The following is a 10681-nucleotide window of genomic DNA, read 5'->3' on the forward strand; positions in this document are numbered from 1 at the left end:
TTGTTCCTCTGAAATCCGTTAGGTATTACTACATTTCTCACCAGAAAACTACACCTAGCTTTGAGTAAGATAGGTTAAACATCAGAAAGACACAATAGTCAGACAAGTGCCAAGAAGCTGTGGAAAACCAGGTTTCCTCATCTGTAAAACAGATCAAGAGTTGTGTAGCTATTTAGAGTTGGGGTGGCCACTGAATATAAAATATTTTTGCACAGTGACTGTCCAAGTAAATGTTCAATGAACATATTCCCTGTTTTACATCATTAATCTGAAATGCAGTTTGTTCAGTACTTGAAAGAAAATCAATGGCAAGTTATCTTGTAAGTTATGCCAACTTACAAGAAAGGACACAAGATCACATTTGGCAGCTGCCTTCAGCACAGCAGAGATAAGTTATTGATTTGTGGGGTAGAAATAAAGTGAAATTTTTCTGGACTAAGTGCACTAAAAAATTAGAGGAATACTTTCTTGCTGTTTTTTTATAATGGTTCATAAGATGTCTCTGTAAAAATTAGATTTTATTGATACTAAAATTCATTGCATGGGAAAGCAATCACTGAATTGAATTAAAGGGATTTGTTATAAATGTCTCCTTTGGTAAAGCTGAAGCTTTAACATCATATAGCAATAGATGAATACTCTCTGGAGGAAGTTCTCACAACACAGCAGACCAAAGTTCCTGGCCTCAAACACCTAGAGATAATGGAGAAGACATAACCAAAAATAATATTACAAACACAGCTTAACTGAAAATAAAAAGTGGCACACTCAAAATTCCAGACAGAGAAGAGAGAATAAAAGCCAGAAGTTACCTTAGAATTCATGAACACACACACACACACACACACACACACACAGGCCCTCACCTGCCAATGTTTGTATAAAAACTAACTTCCATTACTGTAATCTCTCAGAAAAGGAGTGATTTCAGCAGTTGATGAGTTTAGAACAAGCTACTGGGCATGTCCAGATCAACATGTTCTGCCACCTGTCTACCTGTAGAAAACAAGTATTCTCTTATTCCTTAAACTGTGTAATGAAGCCAAAAAATACACAAGAATCAGCATAAGCAGAGTGCTGTAATTAACTTGTGGTCTAAAGCTCCAGGCCTCTTCCCCCAAAAGCTTTATTGTAATAATGGTGAAATCCATTGCTGACTTTAAGTGTATATATATATATAAATTGATTCCAATTGCAAGTAGGGAAGACAGAAGTGTTAGATTCAGGGAATCCAACCTGTAAATAAACCATAAAGGCTGCAGGTTATGGTTCTAGTATTCAGGACTGAATTGAACACATAACTTTAGGTCTCTGCTGTTGGACAAACTGGCTAGTGGCCCTTCATAGAGCTTGAATTCTTTAAGAGCTGTCTCTGTCATTCAAAAGTTAAGTTAGAAGAATTTACAATCCTGTATTGTATGAAGGGTTTTTCCTACAGCCTTGGATGAATAGAAATAAAAAGTTACTGCAAGAAATCAAGCCTTCAGCCGATATTTATCCGATTTACATTGTTTGTATCATGTGGGAGTCACAGGATATTGCCATGTACCCTGGTTTCAAGATCATTTAATCCCTGGGATCCTGCTAGGGTACTTTCACAATAAGGACACATGGAATAACAACAGAAAACAAACACCCACAGAAGAAAAGTATACAAAAAAATGAATCACAAAGACCTGAGAAAACAAGGGCTAGGAATGTAAGACAGTAGTGGAGAACTTGCAGAACATGCTGGAGGCCCAGGATCAAGGAAGAAAAACAAATCTATACATAAAACAACAAATAGCAGACCAACATAAAAACAATTTTGGGGGGGTTGTGGGCTTGAATTCCAAGGCCTGGGTACTGTCCCTGAGCTCTTTAGCTCAAGGCTAGCGCTCTACCACTTGAGCCACAGTGCCACTTGCGATTTTTGAGCATTTCATTGGAGATAAGAGTCTTAAGGAGACTTCTGCTTGGGCTGGCTTTGAACCATGATCCTCAGATCTCAGCCTCCTAAGTGGCTAGGATTATAGGCATGAGCCACTGGTGCCAGTTAAAACAATTTTTAAATAAAGAAACGAAACAATGAAGCCTGGCACTGGTGGCTCGCATCTGTAATCCCAGCTATTTAGGAGGCTGAGACCTGAGGGTCACAGTTCAAAGCTAGTCTAAGTAGGAAAGGCTGTGAGACTCTTATCTCCAATTAACTAACAACAACAACAACAAAAAGCTGGAAGTGGAGTTGTGGCTCTTAAGCCCTTGCATACAAAAGCTTAGGCCCTGAGTTCAAGACCCAGGACCAGCACAAAAAAAAGAGGGGGGGGGAAGAGGGAGAGAAAGAGGCGAGGAGAGAAAGAGGGGAAGGAATGGGAGGGAAGTGAAGTGGAAGAGGAAGAGGAAGGGGAAGAGGAAGAGGAAGGGATAGAACCATAATAAAAAAACAGAAACTAGGGCTGGAAAGGTGACTCAGTGGTAAGAGTGCTTGCCTCACATGCATGAGGCCCTGGGTTTGATTCCTCAGCACCACATAAGCAGAAAAAGCTGGAAGTGGCACTGTGGCTCAAGTGGTAGAGCACTAGCCTTGAACACAGAGAGGCTCTCCAAAAGTAAAACCCTGGTATCAGGGACAGAGCTCAGGCCCTGAGTTCAAGCCCAGGACTGGCAAAAAATAAAATAAAATAAAATAAATATGTATATATATAATCATTTGAATGCAAATTTAAGAACAGTAGAATAGCTGCCCTGTCACAGTTCCAAAAAAAAAAAAAAAATACAGGAATGTGAAGGTGGCTATGAAACAACTTCCCGGAAAGCAGCCCAGATATTACAATAAAAAATGGAAGACATGAATGAGTAATTAAGAGAAATGCCAAATATTTATGACTGGAGTTTCAAAAGGAGAGAATAGAGAAGGGAAGACACTGGGTTGGTAGATCAGGAAGGAGACAGAAAAATCAGAGACATAAAATCAGAGTTGAATTAAACTTTTCAACAGAAAAATCCTAAAGCAGGACAAAGTGAACTCATAATTTTTTGTAAGAGGTTAAGAAGAGATATTAAGTGTTATTTGGTTTAATTATTTTGTTTTATTTTTTGTCAGTGGTGGGGCTTGAACTCAGGGCTTGGCTGCTGTCTTTGAGCTCTGTTTGCTCAAGGCTAATGCTCTACTACTTTGAGCCACAGCTCTATTTCTAGTTTTCCGGTGGTTAATTGGAGATAAGAGTCTTGTGGACTTTCTTGCCCTGGCTGCCTTTGAACTTCGATCCTCAGATCTCAGCATACTGAGTAGCTAGGATTACAGCACCAGGCAAATTTAACATAGCTGTTTAAAGTGACTAAATCTCAAATGTCAGGTAAGCCGAAGCCATTGTGCCCTTTAAAATAAGTTGATGACCTAAGACTAGCAGAATCATATCAAAAAGATACAGGAGGGTAATTGAAAAGAGAAAAGAGACAGAAGGTAGCTAGATTGTTACTGTTCTGGTCCCTCTTCTATATTTGTAATTGTTCAAAATAAAAAATTGGCAAAAACATAGTTATATGTGTTCCTAGGAGACACGAGTAGAGCATAGTTATGCCAAAATTGAAAGGTGAAGGTATGGAAAAATAATCATAAACGCTAAAGAAAGCCAATATTACTCTAAAACATGAGTCAAAACAGACTAAGAAGGAGGGATATTGGGAGAAAAATGAGGGAAGGGGTAACAAATTTGACAAGAAATGTACTCACTACCTTACTTATGTAACTGTGACCCCTCTGTACATCACCTTGACAATAAAATTAAAAAAAAATAATGCAGACTGAGACAAGAAAATAATAGAATTTTATGAATTATTAAGGGGTACAAGGCTATGGGAAATCTCAGTGTCTAAGTCTGCATTCATTCATTTCAAAACATAATCTCAAATATACATAGCAAAAAAGTGCCATCAGTGCAGATAGAATCAGCAAATTCACAATCAGAGTGAGGCATATTAAGGCTTTCTTGTAATTCAGGGGGAAAAAATCAATTGGCAATGATAAAGATTTGGGCTCGTAATTCATACACTTGGTCTCAAGGTCGTATGTAGAAATCCTCTCCAAAAGTAAAACACATTATTGGGAAGTTCTTACAAACATTCATTAAAATTCTCATGACCTAAATTTGCTTAATAAAAAAACGACAACTTTGTAAAGCACAAAGGATATTTTCAGTATGTGCGTTGAGTTCATTAAGCAGATAACACAGATAAAAGCACTCTATATAGTGAGCGCCAACACGTACCAACAGAAATTTCTAAAATCTACACAAAAAGCCAATTCTAACTGAGTTCTGGTCTACTCACTCTGTCCAGTTGAGCTATGATTTGGATCTTAAACATCCTCCTAAGTCAATATGCTTCCAGCTTAATTGGCAGCCAGTGGCCCTACTGGAAGGGTGTAGAAACGGTAGGACATGATGCTTAATTGGAAGGAGTTATGTCATCTTTTGCCCTGGACAAAGATACTGGAATCCTGATCGCTTTGCCTTACTTTGCTTCCCAGCCGCCATGAAGTGAACATATTTTCCCCGTGGGGTTTCAGCCTCACTCAACACAGGCCCAAACTCGGTGGGGCCAAGCAACCCTGGACCAGAACCTCTCAAACTATAGCCAAAATTAACCTTTCCCTACTTATAATTTGACTTTCTCAGGTACATATTTTGTCACAGAGGTGGAAAACAGACTAACTTTAATCCTATTAAAACACAATATTTGATTTTGGTACCCTGTGTGTATATATATATGTATATATGTTTATATATATGTATATATATATGTTTATATATATATGTATATATATGTATATATATATACACACATATATGTATATATGTGTGTATATATATATGTATATATGTTTATTTGAATTAGGGAAGGGAAGGGGAACAACAGAATGGTGAGACAAAGGACAAGAGGGGAACCAGTGCAACAGCGATATACACAAGACAATATGTTGGAAATGATCTGTACAACTTGGGGGTGGAGTTGGAGGGAGGGAAAGTAGGAACAAAATGAGAGAAAGAAAAGGAAAGGAAAAAGGAGAGAAAGGGGGCTATATGGCATAGGCAGCATCAGCCCTGTTAGGATAATTAAAACAAAGTTCTAAGGTTCTGTATTTTTTTAAGCAGGCTGTTGTAGCATGTTGGGTGGGATCACAATGGAGGTGAGGTGTGTGTCTTGATCTGACCCAAACACAGACTAGGGAGTAGTTTCACCTTAACCATGTCAAAGTTACTGGGTACTATGATTTCTCAGAAGAGTAGAGTTATTAGATGGGGCTGAAAAAACGAAAAGCAAGGTTTGGTAGAAACCTATACAAAATGGAATTCAGGCACACAGTGAAATGACTTACGCCTGTCTGCTAGTTTCACAGATTCTGGATCACACTGTCTCATGTTTACATAAATATGACTTTCCAGAGTGACTACAGCTCCCAGTAAGATTCTGTTTGTAAAGCTCTTCTCTTCAGACAAGTTCTTTTTAATGAATTATCCTAGCAATAAACGATTAACTTCCAACCTAAAAAGAGAAGATTCAAAGAGCACCTTTAATTGATTCTCTTCTTTATTCAGCTCAATAAGTGAATGCCTTGGCAATAAATGAAAGGCAGCCTCTAAAAGTTGGGTCAGCATGCGGTTTTATCACTTTATGATCTTCACGTAGGTGGTGTAGTACAAAGGAGGCGCAGGTGTAAACCCCACCCTTAGCTGTAGGGGCTGTGTGGACACGGAGAACTAATAGAATTACCTATTAGCTAGCCACAGTCTTCTATTTTCCAGGTGAGAGATCTGAGGCATGAGGGACTTTGTGATTCAGTTAGTCAGACCATGTGCCCACAAGCTCATGAACACCGAGCATCCTTGGTAAAGTTAGCTTGCTAATATATACACAATTAGAACATGCAAATCAGGTGCCATGAAAGGTGCATTTGTGGCTTTGCCTTTTAATACAACTAATTTATGTGAGACTTGCGAGAAAATTGATAGATAAGAAAGCTAGGTGTGTTGGGCTTCGGGGGAAGAATGAGAGAACAAAGTCACCATCCACTCTCCTTCCCAGAAAGGGGATTCCAGAGATAGACTGGATGGATTATATTACCAATTCCCTTCTGCTTCCCTGACTAGTCTATGCAAGAGATCCAAGTTCAGCACTGGGATATTTCAACCCAAAGTCTGAGTCTCACTCCAGCCATGCATTTTTCCAGATGGTAGACCTACCCAATATTAATTAGTATAAATATCAGGCCCTTTTTGTGTGTGAACTTGGGAGCCTCTCTTTTAATAGTGGAATCCTTGTGTTAGGGCCAGAAGCCTGTCTTATCTCCCTCTGAAAATGTAGACAAGGCTCTGGGTGACCCTGGAAATCCAGACACTCTGCCTGGGAAAAGAATTCCTTAGGCTCCCAAACCTCCACATGCTTTCACTACTCACTACTGTTGGGTATCCAAATCATATGATTTGTTTGGAGACCTGGGAACCTTTCAGTGATATTTTCTTTTTCCTTCCAAGTCCACATTCGATGCGTAAGTATTTTTTGCCATCTTTACTTCCTCACAGCTTGAATTTGTTTACCTTTCTCTGTCTGTCCTGGCCACTCTAGATGAGGGCATCTTCACTGTTCCCTTGACTATTTATTACCCATTAACTTTGTGATCATCTCTCTGCTGGAGCCCCTCCCACCTGTGGGGACAGAGACATGGATTAAGATGCTAACTATACCATATTGCCCTCCTTCCAACCATTCAAGAGCATCATGTTAGATTAAATGTAATTCTAACTCCTCACTTCTTACTGTGTCCTCAGACTGGTCCCTGCCTACATCGCCATCCTTAGGTTCTCCATTTTCTGCTTGCTCACAAGGCTACATGCGGCTGCTTTGCATTAGATTATGGATCATGTCTGAGGTGTTTTCTGTCCTCTGAAACATCATCCAGGCTGTCCACATCTGTTCTCCTATACATCTTCATCCTTTGGGTATCAGCTTAAATGGTCCTTCCATAGTAGTCTTTCCCCTTTTCCCTTTTAAGCAGTTTTTAATTTTGCCTGAATCAATCACCACTTGTGATGGCACTTAATGAGCATGCAAATTACCTGTTGAGTGACTTGATAGAATTGTGTGCATGTATACATACATAAAGAGCAAATAATATAAATATATTTTACATATATACTAAAAACTGGCTCCTTAATGAATTCTTTAGTTCATTCCATTTGTTTTTAAATTGTTTTCAGCTTTCTGGATTGGCAATCATATTGTCAAAGGGGAAAAAAGAGAGAATTTTATTAGCTTTTCCAATAATTGTATCAATTATTTTTCTTTCCTGTTAACCTTTTGTAAGTTTTCTATACTGAGGCTTTGCAAAAGAATTGATGAGGAGCCAAGGTCTTATGAAAATCAAACTTGAGACTGGCTCATGCCTGTCATCCTAGCTGCTCAGAAGGCTCAGATCTGGAGGATGAAGGTTCAAAGCCAGCCTGGGTAGAAAAGTCTGCAAATCTGCATATCTAAAAATAATGAGAAGTAGCTGTTTATTTCACTCTTTGCTTCTCATAAACATTTTGATTCAGGCTGATAGAAAATGATGAGCAGTGCAGGAAATGGACTCAGGAGAAATATTTGATAATAGTGTCTTTGTGGAGACCTGAGTACTGGTTATCAATTTCAGCTCCCTATATTAATTACTAAGTGTTTTCAGTGTTGGTTCATAGAGATAAGGAGGGAATTCTTTTTGTAAAGCCATGGGAGAAATAGGAAGCAGATTGAGTGCATACTCCTACAGGTATTGTGGGACTGTGTCTGCCACAAGTACCATCTAACCATTTCTGATGATCCACTTGTTGACACAAAAAGAGTTTGCCCTCTCTTGTTAGTGATTAAAAATAAGCCTTTAAATACTGGATAAAGCAAATACTGATAGAGAATAACAACATACATGCTACGGAAAGAAAACAGAATAGTAGTAGAACAAATAGTGATAGTTCTATTGAAGATGGAATTAATTAGGATTTTTATTTTGGATTTATCCTTTTTTCATTCTACCTATATTCTAGTGTCATTCAAAAAGAAAATAGAAGATACTATGATTCTTGAGCATGGTAATTCATTTATTGTGACTCTGGGGAACAGACTGGGCAGAATTGTGATCTTTTTCAAAACAGTGGAATTTGCTAATCCACTATCTGCCTCCAGTCGGTAGAGGGCGCAAAGAAGAGACAAAAGAAAGCGGAGCAAAGTTGTGTGTGGCTAGGCTGAAAGGGCTCAAACACTTAGAAGTTTTGGTTTTCTTTTTACTCTTCCATCTTAGGAAGTTTCTAAAACTTCGTAAATATAACTGGAGTTTTCCTACCACACATATCGAAAAGGGTTTTCCGGAAAGTCAAAGCATACTTTTTCTTAGCGGATAAAGGGAAACAAAAATAACCAGAGCCCGCTTTATGGCATTCACTGACATATTTTATATGCTTTCATCTCCTATGTATAATTTATTTTAATAAATTTAATTAGACTTTGTGTACAGATTCACACTGCCTTGATCTAGTCATTTCCTTTTTCTTTTTCTAATGCAAATGTTTGAAATCGGGGCCTCTTGCTTGTTTGGCTGGCACTTTAGCACTTGAGCCACGCCTCCATCCTAGCTTTTTGTTGCTTGTTTTAGAGATGGAGTCTCTCTGAATTTTCTGCCTAGGCTGACTTCCAACTACAATCCTCTGGATGTCAGCCTCCTATGTAGCTAGGATTATTTTATATAGGTGTGTGCCATCAGCACCTGCAGATAAGGTTGTTTTTTTTAAAAAAAAAACAAAAAAAACAGGATTTATTAAAGTTAAAGGACTAAAGTGAAAAAAGCCAAACCAAATTCCTATCCCTCCTCAAAAAAAAAACCAGAAAAATAAGTGCTAAAACATTTTAGTAAATAAAATAGTGAAATAAATACTAAATTGTTTTCTAGTAAACATGTTACAGAAATATATGATAAATTGACATTCTATAATACCTGTAGTCAACAACAATGTATTACAAACACGTAAGAATTTGGGAAATGGGCCAATAGCTCACCCCTGTAATCCTAGCTACTCAGGAGATTGAGATTTGAGGATCACAGTTCAGAGCCACCCAGGGCAGAAAAGTCTGTGAGACTCTTATTTCCAAATAACCACCAGAAAACTGGGAGTAGGGCTGGCTCAAAGCAGTAGTGTGCTAGCTTTGAGCAAAAGAGCTCAGGGATAATGTCAAGGCCCTGAGCTCAAGCGCCACAACCAACCAAAAAAATATATAGTAAACAGATCTCAGATTAAGGGTTCTGACTGTCATTAAAAATTTAAAGGATAGGGCTGGGAAGGTGGCTCAGTGGTAGAGCGCCTGCCTTGGTGCATGGGGCCCTGGGTTCTATTCCTCAGTATCACATAAGCAGAAAAAGCTGGAAGTGGTGCTATGGCTCTAGTGGTAGGGTGCTAGCCTTGAGCTGAAGAGCTGAAGGACAGTGCCCAGGCCCAGAGTTCAGGCCCCATGACTGACATTAAAAAAAAAATTAAAAGATATAAATGAGTAAGTAAAAAAAATCATAATCCATCCAAACATGGTTATATGTTCTTCCCCAGCTAAATAACAGAACTTATAAATAACTCTTGTTTATTTTCAATTGTCTCAGAAATACTCCAAAGACTTGCTTCACTCATAATTCTTTCCTTATAACTTCATGCCCAAAGTACTGAAGAAGAACAAGGCAAGAAGAACAGGAGTGGAGGTGTTAGACAATCTTCAATGAAAGTGACTTCCCTTGAAGTACTGTCAGTGGTCATCACTATACTTATCTTGTAGGTGCTGATTCATGTGCTCCTATGAGATGTATTAGGTTACAAGTAGTAGACCTACACTTGAATAAAATTCCATTTGAAAAGCTGCCTGGGAAATTACATTTGATTAAGAAAAACCCCACTGAATTCAGAGATACTGACAAAGCATCCTAGTTACATACCACTTTTTATTTTACTCAGGGCTTTCGGATTTCTTATTTTATTTCACCCACACCCTGCTTAAATATATCCTTCCCCGTGGTTCTCTCCACAAACAAACCAAATCTTCTGCTAAAGAAAAAAAAATTTTAAGGCAATGTAAGAAAAAAAATAGAACACAATAGAACTATTTTCAATTAGTATGACAAAAACATTTAATCAGCTTTGGGGACTAGAAACAGACAAACAATAGAAATTTGCCCATAACCTTATGCTACAGTTTTGTTTTATTTTTTAAATGACAGTAAGCTTATTAAAACCATCTATCCATCGGGTCTCTGAAGAAATCTCCCTAACCTTGTGCTGAAAGAAACATACAGCTTTAAGCTTATAGAGAATGTTGTAGTAGAGTCTTGGGAAAATAAAGCTTAGCTATAATGCATGGAAAACCTCACAGAATAATTCAGCTTTTCTTTTGTCTTTTTTTTTTTAATTGGGGACCGAACCCAAGATGTTGCACTTGCTAGGCAAGCACTTTGCCTCTGAGCTACATCCCAGCCTGTCCTTAGGAAATGATAGGAAGTTACAAAGAGTGAAGAGAGAGCATGCATTGGGTCTTCTTGGGCTTCAGTGTTCCTGAGTTTAAGATGAAAACCCTCAACATGGACTTATTTCAAGCTCTCCTGACAGCCCTAAGATCGTATGTGTCTGTGCTTTTTTGTCTT

The sequence above is a fragment of the Dipodomys merriami genome, unplaced genomic scaffold (genome assembly GCF_024711535.1).
Source record: "Dipodomys merriami isolate MVZ:Mamm:240054 unplaced genomic scaffold, mDipMer1.0.p SCAF_42, whole genome shotgun sequence".
Lineage (NCBI taxonomy): Eukaryota > Metazoa > Chordata > Mammalia > Rodentia > Heteromyidae > Dipodomys > Dipodomys merriami.